Source organism: Portunus trituberculatus, chromosome 30 (genome assembly GCF_017591435.1).
Source record: "Portunus trituberculatus isolate SZX2019 chromosome 30, ASM1759143v1, whole genome shotgun sequence".
Taxonomy (NCBI): Eukaryota; Metazoa; Arthropoda; class Malacostraca; order Decapoda; family Portunidae; genus Portunus; species Portunus trituberculatus.
Window position 1 is genome coordinate 10,342,750 of NC_059284.1, and position 23,685 is coordinate 10,366,434.

A 23,685-nucleotide genomic window follows, 5' to 3' on the forward strand; every position below is an offset into this window, starting at 1 on the left:
CTCGCCCCACACACCCGGCGCCCACCCACACGCCGCCCGGCACGCCCACCCTACCCAGCGCCGCGCGGGGGACTGACGTGCACCGCCGCGGTAATGAACACAGGGGCGTACCGCGGCCAAAAGAAGCGAAAATAAATGTAAAAAACACCAATAAAACTTTTAAGGTCTCCCTTTATACTGTCGAAAGGGAAGGGGGAGGGGGGAGGCAGGGCGGCAGGGAAGGAGGGGGACAGGGAAGAGGGAAGAGAGATACGGGATGGTAAGGAGGGAAGAGTGAAGGATGTAGGTAGAGGTGAGGAAAAAAGGGATGCTGGAGAAGTGAGGAGGGAGGGAGATTGAGAGAAGGAGAGAGAGAGAGAGAGGGAGGTAGAAGGAGGGAGAGGGAGGTGCAGTACCTTCTAGCCCCATCAAGGCACTAATGGGTTTATCATCCGCAAGTTACGATCTTTCTTCCACTCCTTCACCCCGCCCACGCCTCACCCCCTCATCCCTGCACCCCAGCACCCCACCGCCCGTCTCCCCAGGCCCGCTAAGGAGGCAAACAATTAAGCACTACTGGTGGAGGGGAGGACGAGGCGACAGCGCTAAAAGAAGTAAATAAGACCAGGAGAGGAGGAGGAGGAGGAGGAGGAGGAGGAGGAGGAGGAGGAGGAGGAAGAGGAGGAGCGGGTGGCGAAGACGTCAGGAAGTCCAAGGATTTTATGGATCAAACCTGCGGCGTTTTTATAGTTACTGCCGCCATAGAGAGGTGGACCGCCCGCTACACCGGCCGCCATTACCCCTCTTTACGGCCCCGGACCCTCTGGATGGACCGGAGGAGGAGGAGGAGGAGGAGGAGGAGGAGGAAGAGGAGGAGGAGGAGGAGGAGCAGGAGGAGGGAGAAAGCGGCGTTTGTCCTTATCACGAGAATTTAATTATTGTAAGAATGATCAGTCTCTCTCTCTCTCTCTCTCTCTCTCTCTCTCTCTCTCTCTCTGTAACAACTTGAGAACGTGGACGTGAATGAAAGCAAAGCGAGATTGTAATGGAGATGGGAAGTGAGAGAGAGAGAGAGAGAGAGAGAGAGAGAGAGAGAGAGAGAGAGAGAGAGAGAGGTGTTCCGAGGAGATAGTATAGAGAGATCTAGAGCTTAACACCACTCCTTTCTCTCTCTCTCTCTCTCTCTCTCTTGGGTCAGTGGGTGTACCGGAGCTTCAAAAAGACCTCGAGGCGCCTGACAGAATCGTGTTTCGCTGAATAAATATATACTCGCATTTATTACAGGTGAGGGGAAAAGAAGGCCCGCTCACCTGTCCGCCTGACGCAAGGTGAGACTCTACCAGGTGTGTTGTCTGGCGCTGTGGGAAGGCGGAGTAGTCAGATTAGCAACTTTTGGCGCCTGTATTGTTCTTTCCAGCTCTATAGTGTGTGATGTAAATGTCTGCCTGCCTGCCTGTCTGTCTCTCTCTCTCTCTCTCTCTCTCTCTCTCTCTCTCTCTCGTGGGAGTTGACAAAGGAAATCGAGTGAATGTATGGAGTAGGAAATACGAGGAACAAGAGGAGGAGGAAGAATGTCTCTCTCTCTCTCTCTCTCTCTCTCTCTCTCTCTTGCTCTCTTTTACTGAATACAACACAACTAACTTTAAACCCCGTCTTTCTCTCTTTCTACACACACACACACACACACACACACACACACACACACACACACACACACACACACCATAGAGGAGAGGCAGCAAGGACGCGCCCCTCCCGCCCTGAGCGCCTTAATACACTGAAATAAATTAGCCATCTCGTTTCTTATTTGCCGAGTTGCGACAGGAGAGAGTTTGTATTGTAAGACGAGAGCATCTGTATATATAATCAGGCCACTACAAGCTGGGGGAGTGGGAGGAAGGGAGAGGGAGTGAGAGGGGGTAAGAGGGGGGGTGAGGGTTTAGGAATGCTCTCTTTTTCTCTCTCTTCTCTTCTCTTCTTCCTAGTTTTCGTCTTTCCTCTCCTTTCCTTTCTTCTTTGCTCTTTCGTTTTCTTCATACCTTGTTTAGTTCCTGTTCTTTTTCTGTTCTTTCTTTCTTTCTTTTTTTTTTACTCTTTTTCTTTCTCTGTTTTGGTGGTTTGTAATGTTTCTTATTTTTTCTTTTCTCTTTCATTTATTTTCTTGTATTCTTTTTCCTTTCTTTCTTATTTCATTACTTTCTCTAGACTCTTCTCGTCTCTGTTTACCGAGAGAGAGAGAGAGAGAGAGAGAGAGAGAGAGAGAGAGAGAGAGAGAGAGAGAGAGAGAGAGAGAGAGAGAGATGACACGTGAAGCTTAACACTGACTCGAGAACATACAAGGGCACGGACACGGACGCCACCCCAGCACCTACACGCACGCACATCCCCCGCGGCGCCTCGACACACCACGCGGGTTGTGTACTTCCATTTCATTCATTATTTACACGCCCTGCAGTTCACGCGACACCGCCACGGATTAATAAAAACTTCAGGTCCCTATGTGTGAATTTCCCCCTATTATGTTCTTCCCTTCTTCACAGATTTTTTTTTACTATTCTTATTTTTTTTTACTTAATTTATTGATTCACTCTTATTTACCTGTCACATTTAAGTATTCAGTGACGTTTTCTTTGTTCGAGTATTTTCCGTTTTTTTTCCCATTTTTCTTTTCCTTTTTTTTTTTTGTTGGAGTGTGTGCTGCGTGAGGCGTGTCTGTCTACCTGTCCGTTTTCTGTTCCATTACCTTTACCTGTGCAAATTACCTGACTCGCTCACGACCAGTGGACTGATGCTCTCTTGTTTATTTTTAACCCACAGACACACCTGCGCGAGCCAATCAGACCTGGCTCTCCCTTTTTTTATTCCTCCGCTCCTACTTTTACATCCCTGTTTACCGGAATCCTCCTTTTTTCCTTCCTATACGAGTGTGTCATTGATTTTTGAGCGCATCTCTTCTGCCGTGAAAGAGGATCGACAGAGAGGATTGTGTGTGTGTGTGTGTGTGTGTGTGTGTGTGTGTGTGTGTGTGTGTGTGTGTGTGTGTGTGTGTGTGTGTGTGTGTGTGGGCCCTCTCTCGTTCAACTATCGCATTTAAGGGCAAAATTATACGTATTTCGTAAGTGATATGAGACTTACCTACCCAAGGGCACTGTTCATGAATTACGAGGGTTTATTATAGTGTCCGTGTCCGTGTGTGTGTGTGTGTGTGTGTGTGTGTGTGTGTGTGTGTGTATGGGCGGCCATCCATACATAATTTACGTATCGCGGCCGAGTGCTGTAGCTTTCCCTGCGTCAGATGGAAAGACCCGAGGCTGTGTGGAGAGTCTGGCAGGAGAGAGTCCACATCTGAATCCCACACCTGAACCCGAGACCAAATCTCTCGGCCGCCACAGGTGTTGGGCCTAACCTGAAGGAGGCGGTGATGGAGAGAATACTGATTACTAGGAGCTGTTCACCTTCAGGAGTTTTTTTGTAGAGTCAGGGTTCGTAAGATATTCGATTCCGCTGGATTTGCGTATCCTGACGGAGGCGGTGAAGGAAAACGGTGCTCTTTGACTAATACTAACATCTAATTGTTAAACGATATATTTTCTCTTTGTCAGTGAAAAATGTGTTGAGTTTCACTGGTTTCCTGACGAAGGCGGTGAAGAAGGGTGAGTTACTGAGACATTACTGACGGTGCTCTTTCTGGAGGTATTCAACAAGACTTCTGGGTATCGAATTATAACGTGCTGGACTTTTTTGAGCTTGTCTATCCTGAAGGCGGCAGTGACGGAAGCAGAAATGCAAATAAACAAAAATAGCTGTATGAATTCATAAGGTATTCTGCAGCACGTCTTTTGGGGAGCGAATCATCACGTTCTTCTATTTCTCTCCCTCTCTCTCCTGCCTTCTCACTCCCAACCTCTCATCCTCCGCACCCCAAACTCGTCTCCTTCAGCAGCAGGGGGTAAGCTTCCCGCCTCTTCTTCTGCCACTTCCTCCGGCACATACTGTCATAAGCGACACGTAATTAATCTAGACCTGGTCGAGTTTTGCGAGGCCACCTGCCGCCCACGTCACCTAGACACCCTCCCACACACACACACACACACACACACACACACACACACACACTCACACACACAAAAGCCTCACCGCCTACCCGCCACCCGCCGTAATTCAACACGGGTCTAACAGTTCCCCATTATTACTACGTTAAGAACTATTTCCGTTTTATGTAGCGGCGGTGAGGGATGAGGAGGGAGAGGGAGACTAATGCTGGAGATAAGAGAGGGTAAGGGAGCAGCATTAGAGGGATCAGGGAGAGTGGAGGAGAGAGAGAGAGAGAGAGAGAGAGAGAGAGAGAGAGAGAGAGAGAGAGAGAGAGAGAGAGAGAGAGAGAGAGAGAGAGAGAGAGAGAGAGAGAGAGAGAGAGAGAGAGAGAGAGAAAGGTGTGTACTATACGACTTGCAGAGAGAGAGAGAGAGAGAGAGAGAGAGAGAGAGAGAGAGAGAGAGAGAGAGAGAGAGAGAGAGAGAGAGAGAGAGAGAGAGAGAGGGTGACAAGTGTTGGTGGTGAGCCACAGTTAAGTAAACACTGCAACTCTCTGTTTGTTTCTGTTGCCAACGGGAGAGGGGAAAAACACACGTAGTACCCAGAGAGAGAGAGAGAGAGAGAGAGAGAGAGAGAGAGAGAGAGAGAGAGGATGCATTTCTTACACCCTCCACCTTCTTTCCCTCTCGCTAATCAGCTTTCTTCATCAGCCAGCCCTTCTTCCTCTTCCCTTTCCTCTTCTTCCTCATATTCTAACGAAGCTGGTCACGTCTCGAGCTTAAGTCCTCCTCTCCCTCCTCTCTCTCCTCTCTCTTCCCATATTCTCTTAACAGCCTTTCCTCTCCCGTACAATCCCCTCATCCTTTCCTCCCACATGTTTGAAGTCCTCCTCCTTCCCTCCCTCCTTCCTTCCTTCCCATTTTACAATATGCTTTCCTCACACCTCTTCCCTCTCTCCCTCTTTCTCTTTCCCTATCTGCTCTTCCCGTGATTCATCTTTCCCCTACCGCCTTCCGTGAATCCCCCTGCCTCGCCCTTCCACGCGCCTCGCCCCTGCACGCCATTATGAAAGGGAACCCGAGCAAGCGGCAATTATGTGCGTTTACATGTAAATGTTATTCAGATTAACTTAACTTCTCAACGCTGGCAACTAGACCCCCGCCCGCTACCTCATGCTATTTAGGGGGGCGATGGGGGCGCTTGGAGTCGGAAAAGGAGGGGTGAGGTATGCAGGATGAGATGGAGGGGGAGAGTAAAAGAGAAGGTAAGGGGAGATAAGGGAAGCTTAGGTTATACTCAAGTACTGAGAGGGAAGAGAGTGAGGGAAGTGAGGGGAGGGGATAGAGAGCGCCAAGTTATACAAGGTAAGGCTGAGAGGGATGTGAGAGGGGAAAGGGAGAGAGGAGAGTGGCGATAGACTATGCTAGGAAAGGGGAAATCTTGGGAAGAGAGAGGGGACACGAGGGGAAAGGAGAGATGTATTATGCAAGGGAGGACAGGGGAAGGTAAGAGGGAAGGAGAGGGAAGAAGGGAGAGGGGAAGAAGGGAGAGGGAAAAAGCAATGCAGAGGAAAAGGAAGACACGACACAAAACAAGAAGGAAGAGAGACGTAGGTGGAAAAGAGAGAAAATGAGGAAAGAAAGAAAAAAGAGAGAAGGAAAAAAGAAGCAAAAGAAAAGAAATATGAAAGAGAAGAAATAGAAGGAAGAGGGAAGGAAAAAATAGAAGATAAAGTAAAAGACGAAATAAAACAGAAAGGAGAAGTAGAAGAGAAAGAGAAAAGAAGACAAATAAATGCGAGAAAGGGCAGAAGAGAAGAGGAGAGTAATGAAAGATAAAAACTAAAAAAATCAAGGACGAGAGGAAAGAGGGAAGAGGAAAAGAAGGAAGGAACGTGAGGGGAAAGACGAGGAGAGAGAGAGAGAGAGAGAGGGGAGGAGAAAGGAAGAGGAGGGATGACAGGAGGTAAAGACGAGGGAAGAGATAAGAGAAGTAAGTAGGAATCTTCTCTTTTTTTGAGACTAAATAAATAGATAATGATCTTGTCAAAACGAGAATCAGAGGGAAAGAAAAACACAATTATTTCCAGCATCTTATCCCGTTTTCTTCTTATCTTCTTCATTCTTTCACTTTTTTCCTCTCCTTTTGTTATTTCATCAACAGCTATTTTGTTTGACGTGAGGATAAAAGGAGGAGGAGGAGGAGGAGGAAGAGGAGGAGAAAGAAAAGGAGAAGGAGAAGGAGGAAAAGGAGGAGGAAGAAGACAAGAAGAAGGAGAAGGAGAAGAAATAGAGGGAGAAGAAGGAGGAGGAGGAGAAAAAAAAAGGAGGAGGAGGACTACGAAATAACGAATAAAAAAAAAAAATAGGAAAAGAAAAAGAAAATGAGTGAGAGAAAAAAAGATGGATATAAGAAAAAAAATGATGTTAGAGGAATATGGGGAGGAAGATAAGGGGATGTGAGGGGAGAGAGGGAGAGGGATGAGGGGATATGAGGGTGTATGAGGGGAAAAGGGGAGAGGCATAAGCTTGTATGACACACCACAAATCCGGCATCACAACCTATTTCCGAGGGCTTACCAAAACTGCCATATGAGAGGAAGGGAGAGGAGGGAGAGGGAGAGAGAGAGAGAGAGAGAGAGAGAGAGAGAGAGAGAGAGAGAGAGAGAGAGAGAGAGAGAGAGGAGAGGGAAACCAACGCATACAAGATGGTCTAGAATTACATAGACTGCATGACTAAGAGAGAGAGAGAGAGAGAGAGAGAGAGAGAGAGAGAGAGAGAGAGAGAGAGAGAGAGAGAGAGAGAGAGAGAGAGAGAGAGAGGAGGGAAAGCAACGCATACAAGATGGTCTAGAATTACATAGACTGCATGACTAAGAGAGAGAGAGAGAGAGAGAGAGAGAGAGAGAGAGAGAGAGAGAGAGAGAGAGAGAGAGAGAGAGAGAGAGAGAGAGAGAGAGAGAGAGAGAGAGAGAGAGAGAGAGAGAAAGCGCAAGCAATCATGGTGTAGACAATCAAGTTTTCGACAAACAACAACAACAACAACAACAACAACAACAACAACAATAACAACAACAATTGAGCCCAAAAGCATCGTCCAATATTCCAGTTTGCATATGCCTAATTGCCCGCCAGGTGAGCCTACGGGGAGGGGAAAGAGAGAGAGAGAGGGGAGAGGGAAGTGAGGGGAGAAGGGGAGGGGAAACAGGAATAGGAAGGGGAAGATATAGGGGGAGGGGAAAACAAAGCTAACTTATGCTACAGAGGAAGAGGAAACAGGGAAAGAGGGAAAGAGGGGAAAGAAGGAAAGAGGGACGGAGATTCACATTTCACCCATACAAATTCAATGGTTTCCCCTCAATTTCCTCTCTCCCTATAGGTAACGGAAGAACAGAGGGAGGAAACTGAAGGAGGAGAGAAAGGAAATAAAGACGGAGGGAAAATTGGCAGTAGGAGTGAAAGGTAGAATGAGGAAAGTGGAATGAGGAGGAAGGAAATAAAAAAAAAGAAAAAGGAAGGAAAAAAAATTAAGACGAAGGGGAAAATTTTTAAGAAGAGAAGAATAATATGAGAAAAAATGGGAAAAGTGAAGAGGGAAGAAAGGGGAAAGGAAGGGGAAAGAAAGAGGGAAGAAAAGTGAGAAAAAGGATAAAAATAAGACTAAGGGGAAAATTTGCAAAAAAAGAGAAAGAAATAGGAAGAAATGGAAACTGATGGGATGGAGGGAAGAGAAGGAGGGAGGAAAAGGAAGAGGGAAGAAAGAGGGAGAAAAAGGAAGGAAAAATAAGACTAAGGGGAAAATATGTATGAAAAGAAAAGGAATACGGAGGATGGAGGAAAGGGAGAGTGGAAGGGGAAAGGAAGGGGAAAAAGGAAGGAAAAAATAAGACTAGAAAAGAAATACGAAGGAATGATAAGGTAATAGGAGGCAGGAAGCTAGAGTGAAGGGGAAAATAAGGGAAAGGAAGGGGGAAAGGAAGGGGAAATGGCAGGAATGGAGATTGAAGGGGAAAGGAAGGGAAAAAGAAGGTGGGAATGTAAGGGGAAATAGCAGGAAGGGAGATGGAAGGAGAAAGGAAGGGAAAAAGAAAACGGGAGGGGTTGGATTCTGTTTAGACAGCAAGATGACTGTCCACTGATTCTGGGAAGGGAGGCAGCGACCCAAGCCTCCCTCGCCTCCATTTCCTGATCCACACACGCCCCTTTTTAGGCCTAGGCACCATAGCAACACTGATCGCACCTTGAATTTTACATATGCGCTCCCTTGCTTCCCTCACACCACCCTAACCTAACCTAACCTAACCTAACCTAACCTTGCTCCCCTCACACCACCCTAACCTATCCTAACCTCACCTCACTTAACCTCACCTCACCTCGCTTCATCTCCTCATCTCATCTCACCTCATCTCACCTTGCCTTACCTTATCTCTCCTCATCTCACCTCACTTTAACCTTACCTCACCTGATCTAAAGTAACCTCACCTCACCTTACCTAACTTCACCTCACCTCACCTAAAAAGCTTCTTATTCTAACTTAACCTAACCCAACCTCATGTTACTTCACCTATCCAAATTTACCCTAACCTCACCTTACCTCACCTAACCCAGCTTCACCTATTCTAACTTAACACAACTTAATTTTACCTAATCTAGCCAAACTTAATCCCTTCAGTACCAGGACGCTCTTCCATATTCATTCTGCTTACTATTTGGTGATTTTATACAGCTTCAGAAACTTATGTGAGGGATTGAAATAGTGAAGACTGTGGCCATTAATATTCTGACCACCATAGACCCTTCCAGATGTCAATAAAATGGTCTAATCGCACACAAATCTCAAGGTAAAAATGTGTCCCAGTACTGAAGAGGTTAATCTGATCCTACTTACTCTAATGTACTCATTAAACTAAAATAACGAAGCTTTACCTATTCTAACTTAACCTAACCCAACCTAATTTATCTAAACTAGCCCAGCGTAATCTAACTCATCTGTACTAATTTTTTTCAACTAACCTAAATAAATCTGACTTAACTAACGCGTAGATAAATGTAACTACTATTTATTTAAACCGATGCTATAGTTAGGTCAGGTTGGGTAAATTATATTCGATAAGGTATATTTCTTTCGATTACTTTTGGTTAGGTTAGGTAAGGTTAAACTCTTCACGAGGATGGATTTATTACCTTGAGTTTTGGGTGATTAGACGATTTTATTGACATTAGTAAAGGTCTATGAATGTCAGAAGATTAATGGTCCAGACACTTCACTATTCTAATCTCCACGTAAGTTTCTGAAGCTGTATAAACTCACCAAGTAGTTAGCAAAATGAATATGGAAATGCGTCATGGTACTGAAGGGGCTAAGTTAAGATTGGTTAGGTTAGTTTAGGTATGCTGTGATTAGGAGAGGTTAGTTATGTTGTCTGGCTCACCTGGCATCACACCTACCTAACCTAACCTAACCTAACCTAACCTCCCACACATTCGGTTCAGCTCAACCCCAAATTCAATCTTCCCCAGCCTGTATTCCCTATCCTGTATTCCCCTCTCTCAGCTCTTACCCTGCCTCTCTTCCCTCCCTTCACCTCCCTTCACTTCCATCAATTTCCCTTTCTTCCTTTCCAAAATCTCTCCCCATCTCTTCCCCTTCCTCATTCCTATATCTCCCCCTTACCTCCCCTTACCTAACTTTTCCCTCCCATATCTTCATTTCCCTTAGCCACCACCTACCTCACCATTTTTCTATCTCCCACTCTCCCCCCCCCCACAGAAGGCGCCTCCACCACCTCCCTCACATGTAAAACTCTGAAGTCGGTCGTAACTTTTCACAAGGGGAGAGAAAGCAGAGAGAGAGAGAGAGAGAGAGAGAGAGAGAGAGAGAGAGAGAGAGAGAGAGAGAGAGAGAGAGAGAGAGAGAGAGAGAGAGAGAGAGAGTTTCCCCCCAGAGGTAGTAAACATAAAGAGGATGAGGGGAGAGATGGTCTGGGGAGAACACACACCAGGTAAGCTCCCCAGAATTGATTTTTCTTTATATTTATCTTCCTAAGGTTATTTTTTTTTTTCTCTCCCAAGTAAGTGAAATAGGTTTAATTTCCTGATGGCTGATTTTTGTCTCTATTTTCTCTCTTCCTCTCGTGATTCTTACTTTAAGTATTTCCTTCTTAACGTGACTTGATTTGCTTTTTCTCTTTTTAATTTTGTCTCACAGGTAATTTTCTTGGGTGTTTCTTCCCACGTGTCATTCTCGCTTTAATTTCTTCCTCCCCATCGTGACTCGCTTTCATGTTTCTCTTTCTTGATTTTCATTTCAATTCCTTCTTTCCTTGGTGATTCTTGCCTCAATCTCTCCCTATTTAAGATGGTTTTCCCTTCATGTTTCCTTCATCCTATTTTTGCCTTTAGTTTCTTCCTCCTCCACGTGAACTAATTTAATTGTTTCTGTAAATGATTTTTGTTTTAATATCTTCCTCTCTTGATTTTTTTTCCCTTTATATATCTTTTCCCTAATAATTCTTTCCTTAATATTTCTCTACCCTAATAATTTTCACCTTAATATATCCGTTTCCTGATCATTTTTACCCTAATGTCTCCCTTCCTTGATATTTTTACCTTAACTTCTCCCTTCCCTGATCATTTTTGCCTGGGTGATCTTCCTTTTAATTCCCCGCTCCTTATTTCTTTTCTCTCCCCTGCTCTGCTTCCCCTTAAGGACTCCCCTCCCCACCCCCTACTGAGTCTCAGGGGTCCATTAATCCCTTATATACTCGACTAAACCCTTTATGGGAGTCTTGATCCTGTGACCTGCGCTCCGTCCACACTGGGAGGTCACCTTGGTCTCCCTACTCACAACCAGTCCCTCCCCAGCCTTACCTCCCCATCCCAGCATGATTATCACCCCCCACATGCACTGCCGTCGCCTCTTCCATTCCTCTTTCACAATCTTCCTTCTTGGTCTTGCTCTCACCTCTTCTCATTCTCTCACTTTCCACACTCACCTCCCAGTCACCTCAGTCACCTGGCGCCTCACCTGTAATAAGAGAAGGAGTATTAGCGTGGGCAGGTGCGGGAAGGGTGCAGCGAAGGTCAGAAGGTAACGAGAACATCACGAGAGGCCAGGAATGGTGAGAAAATAAAAAGGTGTTGTTTACGAGATATGAAATGGCTTGGATGGCGCCGTGTGTGCATCGCTGCCGTGGTGTGTAATGTAAATGAGGTATCTTGTGTTCTCCATGAAATTCGTAAGTAGCATCAAAGATAAAGATGGTGGTAGTAAATGAAGGGAATTTAACATAAAAGGCAAGGAAACGTGGAAATGTGTCTATAAATAACTTAAATTACACCTTTTTTGCCTCATGAAATTGATAATGCTGGAAATTATACAAGTACCAATAAACAACAAAATTTACTGAATAAAATAGAGAAAATAGCGAATATACCTGAAAAAAATCAAATTAGATACCTCATTCTCCTATGCTATTGGTGAATAATCCTGAAAATAATTACGAAAATGATAATCAAAGAAAATCTCGTAAAAGAATAATAAAAGGTGCAGGGAAAAGAAATCAGGAAGAAGGCAATAACACGCCGATGCCACGTCAGGAATGCAATAACAGGAAGCATCGGGATCATCAAGAATGCACGGGGCGAGGCGCGAGTCTGCAATTCAGTAAGTAGAAAACACAAGCCGGATAAAAAGAAAAAAAAAAAAAAAAGGAGCCACATTCCATCGTCCTGGGGAGCCTCAAACCGGACTCCGGATACGAAAAATCCTTATAAACAAACCTCCCATTTCGGATGATTGAGAGCACCTTGTAAGCATCGCGAGATCATCCTAATTCGGTTCACTTGATACAAAAAGGAAAAAAAAAAAGGCGAAGTAGACGGAAAGCTTGCGTTAAATTTATTGAGTTACCCCCAAAACGCTCCATCATAGAGGCAACATAGCGCTAAGCCACCTGCACCACTACAAAATCGGAACTCGCATGTAAATCTAGGTAAAAATCGACCGTAGGGAATCGTGAAGTGACTAGGAGAAGTGGAGGGGAAGCAGGGGTCTGGATGATAGGGAAAGGATGTGAAGGGGGGGGGGACGGCAGGGATAGACAGGTGAGGGAACGGGCAGGTATGAGAGAATCACTATCATCAGCTGATCTAAAATGATTATAAAGTCCCGCCAAGCCAGGGCTGACATCACTTCACTTGACGGCGGGGATAAAATGAGGATAAACTTATACAAATTATATTACTTATGCATTCATGTGTGTGTGTGTGTGTGTGTGTGTGTGTGTGTGTGTGTGTGTGTGTGTGTGTAAGGAACTGAGGATGTCCGCCTTAGTGACATGATATTCTCTCTCTCTCTCGCTCGCTCTCTCTACCTGTCTCTCTTCCCTTCTCTATTTCTCTTCCCGTCCACGTCTCAATCTTCCTTTTTCATTCCCCCTGCTCTCTCTCCTCTTGTGAATTTTTCCTCCTTCCCTCCCACTCTCCCTCTCCCTTCGCTATCCAATCAGACTCTCCCTGGGTCAGTTATCCTCCCACCCCAACTCACCTCTTCGCTTCGTCACTGCCAACACGGAAACCAAAACTATTGTATGCTGTATTTTTTAGACTAATCGTACTTCTGGCCCAGGAGGAAAAGGAGGAGGAGGAGGAGGAGGAGGAGGAGGAGGAGGAGAAAAACCATCCTTAACTAGTGATCAGGAAGTATATTGATTCACACAGATTAATTTTTACTCATTTGCAACATTCTCTTAACATTCCTTCGAGTTAGCGAGAACGAGAGAATGAGAGAGACAGAGAGAAAGAGAGAGAGAGAGGGAGTAGATCAGACCCCTCATCTAGTCCCCTCATTATCACCCTTCGTGCAGCCCTGAGTCCAGCCCTCATCACAGTGGCTTAATTGTGGGGCAAGATTAACCTTCGTGGACATAATGGAAAGTCAGGAAGTGTAGGGAGGGATGGGGAAGGAAGGGAAGGAAGGGGAGGGAAGGGAGGAAGGGAGGAAAGGGGAGAGAAGGGGAGAGAAGGAGAGAGATAGGACAGTAGGTAGAAGGGTTAGGTTTAGATAAAGGCTACAGAGATTGGTGGAGGGAGAGAGAGAGAGAGAGAGAGAGAGAGAGAGAGAGAGAGAGAGAGAGAGAGAGAGAGAGAGAGAGAGAGAGAGAGAGAGAGAGAGAGAGAGAGAGAGAGAGAGAGAGAGAGAGAGAGAGAGAGAGAGAGAGAGAGAGAGAGATGCAAGGGAAAATGGAAAACGGATAGATAGATAGAGAAAAAATAGTGAGAGGTGAAGTGAAAAAGAGAGAGAGAGAGAGAGAGAGAGAGAGAGAGAGAGAGAGAGAGAGAGAGAGAGAGAGAGAGAGAGAGATTTACTTCTTTCACGCCTTGCTCTTCTCCATTTCTTCCCGAGTTTGTTTCCCTGTTTCCCTTTAATGGGTTGCGTTCTCCCCCCATTAACGTTGCACATCCATGAATCACAGTTTTTCCTCCATTCCCCTCCATTATTTCTTTTTCCTCCTCCCTCTTCCCTCCCTCTGTTTTGTTGTCGTTTTTGCGTCTCTCTCTCTCTCTCTCTCTCTCTCTCTCTCTCTCTCTCTCTGTGTGTTACATAATTGTTTGATATAGTCCTCCTCTTACCCTTGTCCTCTCTCTCTCTCTCTCTCTCTCTCTCTCTCTGAAATGTTGTGTCTTTTTTGTAAGGTAATTTAGGAAACACGAGGGATTACACACACACACACACACACACACACACACACACACACACACACACACACACACACACACACAAACACACACCTCTCACCCCACACCCATCCATCTCGCAGCCTCACGATAAATCACGTGGGTTGAGCGCGCACACACACACACACACACACACACACACACACACACACACACATGGTCCCTCCTCCGCCCCTAACGAGATATAACTAATGAAACACAGGGCCTTCAGGACGAGACAGATAAGGTGGCCAACGAATCCTCCCTTGACATGTACGAATTAAAACCACGTGTATGTCTGAAGCCTCTAGCTGTCCTGAAGGGGCTGAAGGGGCTGAAAGGGGCTAAAGTGGGCTGAATGGGGACTGAAAAAGGACTAAAGTGGGGTGAAAAGAGTGAATTTTAGTTGATAGTGGCTTAAACTGGCTAAAAGTGACTGAAGGTGGTTAAAGAACTCATTGAGGTCCGAATGGGGACTGGAAGGGCCTGAAGATGGATGAATGGAGCTGAGAGACGTTGAAATGGGACTGAATAAGGACTGAATGGAGATTGAAAGGGGACTGAAAGGGGACTGAAAGGGGCTGAAGACAGGTGAGTGCTTTGTACCTTGAAATTCTGTACTAGATTATTTCGACTAATGAGAGAGAGAGAGAGAGAGAGAGAGAGAGAGAGAGAGAGAGAGAGAGAGAGAGAGAGAGAGAGAGAGAGAGAGAGAAGTTAATGAAGTGAAAGGAATAAGTTTAATTAATACGTAAGGATAAAGAGAGCAGTATTTTTAGGGAAGTTTAAAGATCAAAAAAGGGTTTGATAGTTTTTTATAAGGGTTGTGAATGGTTAAGGGGAGAGAAATGAACAAAATAGAATAAATATTAAAAGTATACAAAAAAAAAACTAGAGAGAGAGAGAGAGAGAGAGAGAGAGAGAGAGAGAGAGAGAGAGAGAGAGAGAGAGAGAGAGAGAGAGAGAGAAGACGAGAAGAGAAGAAGAGAAAAAACATGAAAATGGAAAAAAAAAGAATGAGGAAACTTAAAAGGGCAAAAAAATAGTAATGGAAAAGAAAGGGAACGAAGGATTTTAAGGGTACAAAAGGATTAGAGATTATTTAAGGCGAGTTTAAAGAGATGGAAAGACTTGAAGAGAATTTAACCACCTCAGTACCGTGACGCATTTCCATATTCATTCTGGTGACTATTTGGTGATTCTATACAGCTTCAGAAACTTATGTGGGGATTGAAATAGTGAAGACTGTGGCTATTAATCTTCTGACTTCCATACACCTTTGCTAATGTCAATAAAATGGTCTAATGGTAAAACTGTATCTCAGTATCGAAAGGGTTAAAAGGGAGGAAAAGAGAGTGCATGGAATTTTATAGAGTAGATTTGAGTTAGTTATTTTGATTACAGAAGTGAAAGAAATAGGAAATGAGAAATATAAATGCTTGTTCTCTCTCTCTCTCTCTCTCTCTCTCTCTCTCTCTCTCTCTCTCTCTCTCTCTCTCTCTCTTCTTTTCCTTCTAATTTATTTCCTCGCTTCCTTGCCTAATTTTCACTCTCCCTGTCTTTATCACGAGTATCTCATTTCCCCTTATTTTTCCCCCGCCCCGATCATCATCCCGCTACGCACTTTACGTAAATTTTCCTCTCCTCACACCAGCAGTTTCCCCTCATTTTTCCCCTCTCCGCTCTTTCCCTTACCTCCATCCCATCCTCGGTAATTTGCAACAAGGCTGAAAATTAATTAATAAACTAGAAAGTGGACACCTGACACTACAAGCTCTCCCCTTTACTCCCCTTTTCCCCTCGCACAATCCCCATTTTCCCCTCTTTTATTCTGCAGCGCCCCCATCGTCCTTAGCGCGTCCCAACACCCGCATCATTTACACTATAACACCCTCACTACTGTTCTATTTAATTCTACCTTACTTTCCCTCCCTCGCCTACGAACCCACGCCTACGCCCACGCCCACGTAGCCCACTTAGCCCCATCAGCTGTCGGTCTCCGTAAGGCAACCCATGACTCTTAATAAGTATAATTGATAGTCTTGCCAAACACGTCCGTAAGACCAGCGTCGAATTATACCTGTTGCCATAAAGTACGATGTTGTAGTTACGGGGCAGACTATAATAGACTAGCAGGGGACGGGTGGGTGCCAGGGGAGGTAGTTCAGTGGCAGGGTATTAGTGTGGGGAGGTTTTTTAGAAGGAATTCAGACAGGGTATAAGATTTCGTTCATTTGTGGCAGGGGGAAGGGATCATTTTTATCTATTTTTTTATTTTATGGAATAGGGGAAGCTGGCCAAGAGCAACAAGAGCTATAAAAGAAATGACCCACTTGATTGCCAGTTCCCTAAAAGATTAAGAGAGTTAGCCAAAAATCTGGGACAAATATCTTGACACCCTCATAAAAGAAGTCAAGTCGTAGGAAGATGGAAATATAAAAGCAGGCAGGGGGCAGGGTACGAAACGGCAGGGTACTAAAGGGAAGATACAATACAGGCTGGTATATTGGCAGGGGATGTACGGCAAGGAAACATTCAGCATATCATAAGAAAATGGGAGAATCTTCAAGTAAATATGTATTAGCAGGGGATAAATAGTAGGGATAGTCTCCATTGGCAGGATATTAAGTATAGGTCAGATAGTATTGGCTAAGTATTGGGAGGTGATTGGCAGGGATAGCTATTCACTGACAGGGTATTAGGGAAAAAGGCTGAGTATTGGTTAACATGTATTGGATGGGAGAGTTCAAACATTCATTATTAGTCCAAGAAAATTGTATTACGTTGCGCCACGACAAGACGACGACAGGACACTTGCCATCAGTCGTAATGTGGCGAGCGAAATGCCATCCAGGTCACCACGGCAGGATCAAGGTCACGTGTCACAGGGATGGTACAGGTAAAGGTCACTGATGGTTGTGTCAGATAATAGAAAATGGTGAAAAGAAAGAATGTTTTTTTGTTGTTGTTGTTTTGTTTTTGTAGTGATGGTGAAGTGAGGAATTTTTATTCTTCTTTTTGTTTCTTTGTAAAAGGTGATTTACTTGTATTTTTTAAAGGTCAGTTGATTTTTTTGTTTTGTTTTGTTTTGTTTGCTTACAAGAGATACATTTTTTGATCTTCGTAAACTGGTTATTTGATGTTTTTTTTATTTAGTTTTTGTAGTTTTTGTATATTGCAGTCCATGAATATTTCAGTTTTAGTGGAGAGATCAACACTTTTATGTTCATTCAATTGTTGACAGCAGAGAAAACTATCGAGAGTTTTGCGAACAAGTCTCCAGTTTTAGCAGAGACGAGAAATGTTATAATTTTCCTCCACACATCAGCTCAAAGTCATTTAAATTCACGAGGCCGCGGGGCAGGTCAGGGCAGATCAGGTCACGGTGCAGTCAGGCAGGTCATAAAAACATCACCTGCTGCTCGCAAAATTAACACCTTAGGCTCGTCCGCTGCTGCTGCAAAACTTTTTAATTTCAATCAAAATCGCAACGACCTTAATAATCAACATAGTTATTTTTTCAGCTTATGACAAAACTTTCCATTATGAAGTTTTACGCAACTCGTCAAGAATTTCCCCCTTGCATATTCAGCACTGAAAGGGAAAGGGATGGGGAAAGAGGGAAGGGGAAGGAGAAAGGAGTAAGGTGGAGAGGGTAATGAGTGTGTGAGTGATGGTGATGTACTGGTGGAGTAAGTAGATGAAGGGATGACGGAGGGAGTGATGGAGGAAGATGATGGTGGAGGGAAGAGGAGAGGTGGATGGATTATGAGTGTGGAGGAGACGTAAAAAGATAGAAGGGAGAAGAGTGGAGAAAGGGAAAGAAAAGAGGAGAAGAGATAATGGTAACACAAATTATAGTTAAGGATAATGTAGAGAAGAAGTAGGAAAAAAAGAAACAGGAGAAAAAACAGGAAATAACTATGAAGTACCAGAACAAAAAGAAAATGATAATAAGAAATAAAAACTAATAGAAAATAGAAGAGAAGAAATATACTGTAATGAAGCAGAATGAAGAAAAAATAAAAGAAAATAGGAATCAACATATAAAATGAAAAATGGCAATAGAAATACAAATGACGTAGAAATGAAAAGATTTATAACATTTACGAACAGAAGGCAAGAAATTTAAAGTAATGAAGCAAAGTGAGACCAACGCAGAGAGAGAGAGAGAGAGAGAGAGAGAGAGAGAGAGAGAGAGAGAGAGAGAGAGAGAGAGAGAGAGAGAGAAGGATGGAGCAATGCAGAGGAGTGGGAAGAGGAGGAGCTGCAGTCAACTCGAGTCTGCGTAATATAAGCCACGATACAGAGTTACAAGGCAGCTTAGAGACTCCACTTGTGCTGCTTGTTGTGCTTGTTGTGCTTGTGGCCCGCTGCTGATGTCCTTCGCCTGAACACACACACACACACACACACACACACACACACACACACACACACACACACAGGAAGCTTCTCGTATCAAACAATTAATTCAAGAACTTGTTTGAGGTATGATCCTAACTTGAGAGAGAGAGAGAGAGAGAGAGAGAGAGAGAGAGAGAGAGAGAGAGAGAGAGAGAGAGAGAGAGAGAGAGAGAGAGAGAGAGAGAGAGAGAGAGAGAGAGAGAGAGAGAGAGAGACAAGGAAAAGGGAAAAATTAAGGTGCTAATGGAGGAATGAGAGAAGGAAGGAAGGAGGCAAGAGGGAAGGGAGGAAGGCAAGACGGATGGTGAGAGGAGAGGACGCTCTTCCATCTCTCAGGTACACGATAAAAAGAATCTCTAAACCTTTTATCTGAGCGGCAATAAATACGAGTTAACTTAGAGAAAGAGAGAGCGAGAACTAGAGAGACAGAGACACAGAGAGAACAACAGAGTGCCAACCAGGTCTCACATTTCAAGTCACGGAAGGAAACACAAGCACCGCGGGGATAGTGCCAACAGTGCCAGAACACCAATCTGGTAACACAACACCAAGCTTAGAGTGCCAAGATCAGTGCAACCTCGCTGGTGACGTCAGGGAGAGTGGCACCGTGGCCCTCCTTTCATTGTCACCCTTCTGGCACCCACGTCTCCCGGAAGGGCGGCGGGCGGGCATAACAAGGCATTCATGAACATAGTGCCAAACTCCACCCAGGCGAGGCACTGCTTGGCGTGTTTAGTGCCATCCTCCCGCCTGCCTCTCCGTTCAAGTACCTTCTGTCATTAGTGAGAGGCGGGGAGATGGCGACAGAGCGGGAGGGAGACGGGAGGGAGACGGGGGAGAGACAGAGACAGGGACAGGAGGGAGCCGTAAAGAGGGGAAGAAAAAGAAAAAAAACAATGGAAGGGGAGAGAGTTAGACATGAAAGGGAAGTAGGAATTTCTTATGAGGGGGAAACAGGACAGAAGGACGAATAAATTAGTGATTGAGTAGCGAATTGTGGACTGGGAGAAAAGATATATACCGAGGCGAGGCGAGGGAAACTGTGAGGGGAGACGAGAGGTGCTGAAAGGAGACCTGGCCACGACGAGGGGAAGAGGAAGACAAGAAGGAAGAGGAGGAGGAGGAGGAAGGAGATGAATGGGAGGAAGGTAGACGTAGAGGGAAAAACAGAGAGCTCATCCACTAAAATTCCTTCCGAGGACTTCTAAGTAAGTGGAAAAGAATGCATCTTTAGAATAGTTTCTCCTTAGGTACCTTCCTTCAAACCCCTCCCCCTTCTCTCTCTCTCTCTCTCTCTCTCTCTCTCTCTCTCTCTCTCTCTCTCTGCCTTCAAGACCCACGTGAGACAGACAACAAGAAGACAACGGGGAAAACAAAGGGAAAAATCACCGCATTCTGCAATAACGAGGAAGAAGAGGAGGAGGAGGAGGAGGAACAGGAGGAGGAGGAGGAGGAGGAGGAGGAGGAGGAGGAGGAGGAGACACACAGGCGGAAGATCGAAAGAAAACGGAAGCCCTCACATCTGTCTAGCGCAGCGAATAATTAAACAGAAAGACAGACGCGCCGTGAGAAGCAATAATCAGTGACAGATGAAAGACAGGAGAGGAAGGGTAGAGAGAGAGAGAGAGAGAGAGAGAGAGAGAGAGAGAGAGAGAGAGAGAGAGAGAGAGAGAGAGAGAGAGAGAGAGAGAGAGAGAGAGAGAGAGAGAGAGAGAGAGAGAGAGAGAGAGAGAGAGAGAAGACAGAGAGAGAGAGAGAGAGAGAGAGAGAGAGAGAGAGAGAGAGAGAGAGAGAGAGAGAGAGAGAGAGAGAGAGACCACCAAGCTGATAGAATTACAGAAGGGTGGGAAGTAGAAACCACAGCAGTCAACCAGCAGAATTTACCCAACACTGACGCTTGAAAGAGACAAAACAGGTAAAAAAATGAAATAATTTAAGAGAAAAAATGGATAAAAATAAGAGAGGAAATAAAATAGAGGTGTCAATATTGGAAGAAGAAAACAGAACCACACTCTTTTGACTAACTCTTTATAATGGTTCATGAATACTGCAAATCTAATGGGTCGTTTTTTTAATATAGTTTTTCGCCTTTAGTAGTTTTCTCTTACATAAAAAGAAAATAAGAAAATAAAAACCACGGTCATTCCTTTGAAAAAAAAAATTGAAACACAAAGGAATTAAAAGAAAATACCAAAAAATAATGAATAATAATAATAATCTAAAGAAAAGATTTAAGAAAAAGAAAACCAGAAAATAAAGAAATGAATGGAACTTATATTAAAACAAAACACAGTAATCCAAACACGCAAAATATGAAATAAATAAGAAAATAAACAAGATATTAAAATAAAGTCCTCACACAATCACACACACACACACACACACACACACAAAACCTCCCCAAACACACTCACATCCTCTCTCCTCTTTTCCTCCCACAAACACACCTCTTCATACTCCCCCTACATCTTCCCCATACACCCCCATACCACACACACATCTACATACTCCCCACACACACACACACACACACACACACACACACTTACCCTTTCTCTTCCCCCCTCACAAACACACCTTCCATCCACCCCCACACACACACACAGACCACCTCTTCCCGCACTACAAACACCCCCTCCCCTAACCCTCTCTTCCCCCCCCCACACACACCCACACTCTCTCCCTCTTCACACACACACACACAAAGTCAAAATACCAGAATACGAAGAAAGGTCTGAATAAACCGCAAATCCCCTGCCAGTCAGTCAAAAGAAGGGGATGGCAGGGGATAGGTCATATGGGGTTTGGGGGAGGGAGGGGTCGAGGTCAGGTTCAGGGGGGATGGTTGCAGGTAGCGGAGGTCTCAAGTCTTCTGTGTCACCTCTGAAAGTCTAAGATCTAGGGCGCCTTCTGTCACTTTAAGCCTCTGGGCGATTGAGTTTCAGACGTCTGGACACGCGAAAAGGAAGAGGGAGAGGGAGATAAGGAGTTTAGGGCAAGAGAGAGAGAGAGAGAGAGAGAGAGAGAGAGAGAGAGAGAGAGAGAGAGAGAGAGAGAGAGAGAGAGTCCTATGAGAAAAATATTCACCGATGTACGGCAGAAAAGGATGGAAAGGGGAAAATGACAGGGGAGAGAGAAAGGAGGATGGAGGAGGAGAAGGAGAAGGAGGAGGAGGAGGAGGAGGAGGAGGAGGAGGCACCAGGGAATCAGCGGTCGGCACCAGAAAGCCCCTTGAGAAAGCTAGGAGCAAAGATCGAAGAGGAAGAGGAGGAGGAGGAGGAGGAGGAGGAGGAGGAGGAGGAGGAGGAGGAGGAGGAGGAGGAGGAGGAGGAGGAAAGAAGGAACCAAGAAGGGAGAAAAGGGGATAGTTTCCGCTATATGTCAGATCTGTCGGTCTTCTAAAGCACCTATACCTTCCTCCTCCTACTCCTCCTCCTCCTCCTTCTCCTCCTCCTCCTCCTCCTCCTCCTCCTCCTCCTCCTCCTCTGTTACCTGTTACATTTCACTTCCCTACAGGTAAGCTGGAAAAAAGCTCCTGAAAAAGCGAGCAGGTACAGGCAAGTAATGTATACACGGGCAGGTTGGCATTTCCCTCCCGTATGAGGCTCAGGGGAGGGGGCGAGGCGCGCGAGAGGGGAAGCGTCGACGGGGGAGACAGGAGAGGAGAGAAAGGGGAAAGAGAAAGGGGAGGTTATCATAGTTTGAAAAAAGGAAAAAACACAAGAATATTTATCGAGTATGTTTGTTGAATGCACTCGCGTCCTCTGTTAGCGCTCGGCATTGTGAGCTTGCTTGATTGGAATAGGGAAAGAGCGCCCCTTTTCCCCCTCTTTCCCTAGTCCTGAGCACCTCCCCAAAGCCAGGACTCACCATGCACCCATCCTAGACCCGCTCACAGCACCCCGCCCGTTTGTCTGTCTCTGCGTTTGAGGGTGGAGGCGCCAGGGGTAAGCAAGGTCATTTTGCGGTTCTGCACTGACGGATCGTGTCACGCCAAGTCTGTTCTGACCTTGGTTGGGCTTATGGGAGAGAGAGAGAGAGAGAGAGAGAGAGAGAGAGAGAGAGAGAGAGAGAGAGAGAGAGAGAGAGAGTGAGGAAGTCGTCTCTTTACCAGCTCAGCTCCTAATCTCGTGTTAACCTTTTTTCTGGCCATTAATTTTCACGTCAGCTGTTGTCATTTCTACCCCCATGCCCTCCCTACGTCCCAAACGCCCCCCACGCCCCCACGCGTCCCCATACTTTAGTTCCCTGGGTACGTTCCACGGTGATACTTTTCCAGTCACGATCCGTCGAAAGAAAGCCCCGCAAAGAACCTCAAGACGAAGGAGGTGAACCGGCGGAGTAATGGACCTGAACGCGGAGACAACGCGGAGACAAGACATAATGTACCACAACGTCAACACGGAACCCAGCGGACCCACCAGTCACGTGAGGGCGGCGCAGGGACCCACCAAGACCCCTCCTTATTCACCCTCTCTCTAAGGGTCACGCAGGGCTGGGTAGGGTGACACAGGCCGCCCTAATGCCCTCGTGGAAATTCATCAACAAAAATAACTAACTGGGTTCGTTTCTAAAAGTCTCTCTCTCTCTCTCTCTCTCTCTCTCTCTCTAATGGTCTCGCAGTGTTCAAAGACTTAAAATGGAAATATTCAAGATTCTATTATTTTTTTTCAGGCAATATTGGGATTCAATTTCTACTCTTTCTTTCTTGTGACCCTCTCTCTCTCTCTCTCTCTCTCTCTCTCTCTCTCTCTCTCTCTCTCCACCATTCCCGCAACACTCGATCTCACATTTTCGCGTTTAAAATTCAGGTCTGCACTGCTGATAACACGTCAACAAACCACACTGGCATGGCTCGGGACCGCCGCCCCCCGCCCCTTCCCGACCACCACCTGCTCCCCATACCCGCTCCCCGTCCACTGTTCCTGCGTCCGAAAAATACAAAACTTTTACTTTCATCTCCATTCATGTGTTCCTATTTAATTCCAGACCATTAATTAGAAGACTTGGTCGGCGATTCAATGCGTCTGTTACTTTTTTATTTCTTATTTGGCCTTTCTTCATCGCAAGTTTGCCAGCGGGTGTGGAGATGTCAGATGTGACGTGAGGCGCAGGTGTGGAGGGAGAGGCGCCCCTGGTGGAGTGTAGGGGGCAGGGAGTGGAGGCCAAAAACAGCGGTGAGGTGGAGTTAGGTGACAGTCGCTGCGCCTCTTGTTAAATCAGGTGACGCTTGAAACCCGTTCACAAACAACATTTGTTCTGCCGAGACTTGTGGCGCCCTTGCTTTCCCTCCCCCCTTCCCCCAGTAGCAGCAAGCAGGGGGAGGGAAGGGGAAGGGCGTTTGTTGTGTGGGAGAAGACGTAAGAGAAGAAGGAGGAGGAGGAGGAGGAGGAGGAGGAGGAGGAGGATTACAAAAGGTTAAGTAAACAGTAACTGACAATCTGCTCTTCATAAGGTTGTTTGGGTGCTTAATCCTTCTGTTTGAGGAGGAGGAGGAGGAGGAGGAGGAGGAGGAGGAGGAGGAGGAGGAGGAGGAGGAGGAGGAGGA

At 45.6% G+C, this 23,685-nt stretch overlaps 1 protein-coding gene across 1 annotated transcript in view; it reads right to left on the bottom strand.

Annotated features, from left to right (window-relative positions):
• LOC123511013 (roundabout homolog 2-like) overlaps positions 1-23,685 on the bottom strand; it is a 262,891-nt gene that overhangs the window by 66,454 nt on the left and 172,752 nt on the right. The gene's annotated exons all lie outside the window — the stretch shown is intronic.